We start from the raw sequence: 5,556 nt of genomic DNA, 5'->3' as shown, positions 1-5,556 counted from the left end.
TGCCTCACGCGCTTTGAAATATTATTTGAAAGAAGTGTGTATTAGAACGTGCTCATTTTACCATTTACTACAGTAATAATGAGTAAATGAGCAATTAATACTTTGGCCAACGTTTAAATGTGAGATGGAGTTACCCAGTTAAAATATACCAACTTACACTGACATCATTTTAGTGTAATCGTCATCAGGTCCAATGGGATAATCCTAACCATCCAATCCATGGCCCACAATAAATTTATAATTGCAGTTAGAATTATTAAGTTGATATGATCTTTGAATCACGGGCTACCAAGTTTTGAAAATTGAAACAATTAGGTTTTGAAACAAACAAACCCTTAGTGAAATATATAATACTTCTACATAGCTAATTAAGTATTAGACAATTAAACAAGAAGCTAATCAAGGATTATATTTATCTTATCAATATTTATACTAATCTACTCCAACAATGGCCTTTTCAACTTCATCATGGCAGCACAAATTTTTTACCTATTAGTTTATGTAATTTCTTATATGGAGGTAACTCATTCAGTGGGTAAGTTCTGTTACATCTATATCAACCCATGGCTCAAGTTGTAGACTGAGTCAAGATAACATGTATTTAATTTTAAGGGGTCATTTGGCATCATGGATTTGAGGAGATTTCAAATTCCTAGTTATTTGGCACCATAAAATAATGAGTTTCAAATCCTCTCAAACGCAGTTTGAAATATACCGTGGAAACTTAGATTACATCTAAAATCTTTTCAAGAGTTGCATGTGTAACATATGTCACTAAGCTATTACCCTATCGGACACATGACCCACTAATAATATCCCAAAATAATTAGATTATCAATTGCATTATTATAATTACTTTACCATGATGATCAACGCTGTTCAAACATTTTCCAAGTAAATCAACATTTAAAAATTATTGGTTAGTCACTCGAGCATGATCTTGTGCTTGTGGCCCACCTGAGACTTGGAATTTCATCATTTTCAAGCAAAGCATATATTTTAGCAGGCTTATTATGAAGATTATGTCAAACATCACATAGTTCAATAATTAGATATATTAAAGTTGATTTACTAATTAAATTCAAACTCATATAAATATAACATACATAGCAAGTGTTGGATTAAAGTTGATTCCCTATCCAGGATGCCAAACACAACAGGAGGATTACGAATTCAGGGGGTTCAGAATCCAGGGGTTCCAAATCCATGCTCCCAAACAGGCCCTATGGTCTTTGTATCTATTCCCAATTTTAGGTGTCGTTAACATGGGATGTGTTTACTAACATTCTAACCAATAAAAAATAAATAAAAATAAATAAATAAATAAAAGCTCTGTTGGATCTAAGCCAATTCAGACCGTTCAAATCATGTGTGACGTTGTGGATGGACCCTAACTCATAGTTTTTCATCGTGGGACATCAGCCATTGGATTTGGACCACTGACTAATTTATTTAAACCGTCTCTTTTGTGGGAACCGAGTTGAATTGTTAGTATCGTTCTGTGTAAGTTTCTTGGAAGTTCTCCACCCACACTAGTTCCAACAATTTGGACAGGCTGGTTCTTGTACATGAATGCCAGGTGTATGGTGGACGAGTCACCACCGTGGAAAAGGGGAAAAACTAATAGAGTAAGTCCGTCCTTTTCCATAGTGGAAATTCCAGGGCACTTCCGCTTAAGACTTTGATTGCCTCTGTCGCGTCTCAGTTCCACATTTTTAACAACACCCCTACAGGGGCCCACAGTTTCAGTTTTAAAATGATCTGAACCGTCCATGTTAGACATATGCCAATGGAGATATACAATAAAAGTTAGTGATGAGCAGATGACTGTGACCATCACTCCTTGTAGATATATTTAGAAAAGTGAAATAAAATTTTCAATGGCTTAAATTCAACTATGAAATCATATATGAAACGGATATATTAGCCATCTATGCAAGTAGCGATAATATGGACGGTTCATATTATGATACCATATCATCATATGGGCCCTGGTGGGGGCGACATATGCTAGTCCTGACTCGCGACAGAGAAAAACGAGCTCTTTCCGTGGACCCCTTAAACCAAACTGACCAATTTTAAGACCGGCGCGCGTGTGGTAGCACCACGCCCTCGCGTACGGAAGCATCTCTAACCGTCCATGTCTAAAGGTTTAGATTCCCAGAACTAGATCATCAAGTGGATCCTACTTTTTAGTTCTCTGGCCTTATGTAAAAACCCAAAGTGATTTGATCATCAGGTGGGCCACTCATGAACATTGAATGCGGACCGCTGGTCTATTTCATTGATGCATGGATCAACTGATAAACGGATCATTCTGATTATTTGGGTAGAGTGGGCCACACGAATCCAAGTAATTGTGCAAACACACAAGCGTTTTTTTTTTTTTTTTTTTTTTACATGGTCCTACATAGAAACTCCCGTCAAGGCCAGTATCATTAATCACAGCGACTTCTGCCTCCGCCGCGATTTAACAGCCAGCGTGTATGTCGCAGCCCACTGGAGCCCACATGCTGATTGGTCTGGTGATCAGAACCATCCACTTTGAGAAATCTACGATATAATGGCCATTCTAAGAAACTTACTCAGAAAGAAGGATTGGACCATTACAATCTGCAGTGAATTTAGAACAATTATAAGAATCCAACGGCTTGCATTCAACTCTACAAAACCAAAGGTTAAGATCGTCTGTGGAAGTGTTATTTATTGTGGTAACTAGAACGTGGACGGTTCGAAGTTGTCAGACCATCTCAGCATCTGGGTCAATGTAGGTGGACAGACAAGATGCAAGTGGGTCTGAGAGGCTTCCTACTCCACTGATTTTCCTGTCCTAATCCAAATAAATGTACAACGACAGCACATTTGCCCACAGCCCATGGATTTTCCTCTCTATCATGATCATTTACTGCACATGTCACACACGTGTGTGATGATCTAAAATTTTCATCACGTGGGGTCCACCATGAACCGGATACTGACAGAAACTTTCCCATGAATAGATGATCCTAACTGTCCAATCAATGGACTTCTTCTTCTTTTTTAGTGTCCATATATGTGACATGGACAAAATGGTTAGACAGATGTCTAATCTGTGGTTTTTGTGCATGGCCCACTTACTGCCGAACCCAGGAATGAACATTTCGGGTCTTTTCAACATCCGCCACGTGTTCGGTTAAAATATGGGAGGACAGTGAACTTCTCTGATGGGCCATCAGTTAATTATCCCATTTCCCACAAGCGTAGGATTGTAACTTCTTTTTTTCTTTTTTTTCTTCTCGTTATATGTTTTCTTTAATCTCTATGTTGACGGTGGTCCCCACCTGGTGAACGATTTTTATTTTTTTTTCCTTTTAATCTCTATGTTGAAGGTGGGGCCCACTTGATGAATGAACCGTACATTGAGCAAGAGTGCCACGCAAGCACGTGGATCACGAACGACCCTACGGAATCCATCCTCGTTCAAATCGTCTTTGCATTTCTTACATGGTTAACCATGCAGTTATTCGTCCACCCTACTGTGCTTTGGCATTGCATAAAAAGAGAATAAAAAAAAAAAAAAAAAAAACTTACGTGAGGAAATTGAGGCCTTTTCCTCCGCAAGCCCTTATACTATAAGTTTGTTCTACAAGTGCTGCATGTGGGGCCCACTGTTGTTTGTCTACAACAACAGACCTGTCCAGTGGGGTTGACCTACCATTTGCTTCAAGACTGAGGATGTTGCCACCATTATAAAGGTCATAGGGTGAAGGTGGAGGTTTATGGATTGTATAAGCCTGATTTTTGGTTCATTCCATCATTAGAGTGGGGTTCGCTTAATACACGATTAGACGGTAAATTCCACAGTAGAAAGCATTGGACAACTAAGCAAAACAATCCAAATTTATGTGGTGGCTCACAAGATCCAGCTCTCATAATGGATTATATGGGTATTAGGCAGGTTGCATGGCATACACACTTTAGTGGGCCATATAACTAGTGTAGAATAGGCATATTCTATGGTATGGCATGCAAAACGCACATGTGCAAGGAATAGAGAAAGGAGCAGAGAGAGAAAGAGAGATGAGGAAAAGTAGGCAATGTTACACGTGTATACTAAAACTAGAGAAAAGGGTATCGAACTAGTTTTATTAATAACTATTCATTTTTGTATTTTTTTTTTATTATTGTATATATCTTACTCAAGTTTTAGATCTATCTCACTAGCGTGATGGCATTTCACGTGATACAATTCAATAAATTTCATAAAGTCATTGCGATAAGCTCCACACAATCCCTACTTGCATAAAATAAATTAAAAGAAAAAACTATCCTTGGTTGATTTCAAATGATGAAAATATTCTTGGTTAAAGGGTTTGACTATTGGCAATTGTTGTTTTTATGCTCTTCCAATGACTAACTACACGGATAATTTAAGCCCAACATTGCTGGCACTAAATATAATGAAGAAAATGGTGCATTCAATAAACATGAACATAATAGGGGAGAGAAGAAGAAGAAGAGAAAATTACTACTGTGACGCTACCTTTCATCCAGTGTCTTTTATGAAGAGTGCAAAACAAACCTTCCCAACTTAGACCTTGGACATATGGATAAAGCATTTTTGAACGAAAATACCCCTCCTTTTCACATACATAAGGGTATTTTCATCCTCAAATGCTTTGTCCATTCGTACTAGGTCTAAGTTAGGAAGGTAAGTTTTGCACTGTTTATAAAAGACGCTGGATAAAAGGCGGCGTCTACCTTGATGATTTTCTCGAAAAAAAAAAAAAGATGAGAGACGGAGGAAGATGCAAAAAATTGGAGTTATGCAGAGGCAAACAGCTACTTGAAGAAAAAGAATGAGAAAAAAAAAATAAATCGTCTTACAATAGATCTGTTGCACTGGCTTAATATCATGTTTATCCGTGGTCCACACATAGAGTGGAAGAGAATGGTAGCCGTCTATTCTATTCCTAAATATATTTAAATGACAAAAATACCTTAGGCGGAAGTAATTGCAACATTTCAAAACCACTGCCTAACGCTCCTCCCCTCCAATTAATTGCAGGAGTAAATTGTCCAAAAGCTAGTCGCATTATTATATGCAATACCATGGATATAAATTAGCTTATGTTTCCTTTGAGACTGTCCACTCCTCAGTTCTTCTTTCCAATTTTACCCTTAAAAAAATGCATAATTTCTATCCCGAAATGCTTGTAAAAACGGCCGGTAGAAGGTTGTGTTATCATACAACCGGTTGCATGTAATCAGTTGCTTTTTTTTCTTTCTTTTTTTCAAATATTCCTTTTGCTATGTGGAGGACATGAAAAGGTAGAATCCATGGATGGAGCCTTTTATAAGTGAAAAAATCACATGTGTGTGGAATTGTCCTTTTCGGCCGGGGTTCTGCCCTTTGAAGCAACCCAGCTATGAAAATGCCAAATTTCCTGCAAAAATAGACAAAAAAAATAACAAAAAAAATAAAACGTAAAAACAAAAAACAAAAGAGGGGTTATCATGGTACTCGGAAACAAAGGACGCTTGATACGCTGGCATTCAAAAATTGTACACCTGACA

Source organism: Magnolia sinica, chromosome 5 (assembly GCF_029962835.1).
Source record: "Magnolia sinica isolate HGM2019 chromosome 5, MsV1, whole genome shotgun sequence".
NCBI lineage: Eukaryota > Viridiplantae > Streptophyta > Magnoliopsida > Magnoliales > Magnoliaceae > Magnolia > Magnolia sinica.
Note: the sequence above shows the minus strand (reverse complement) of the source record.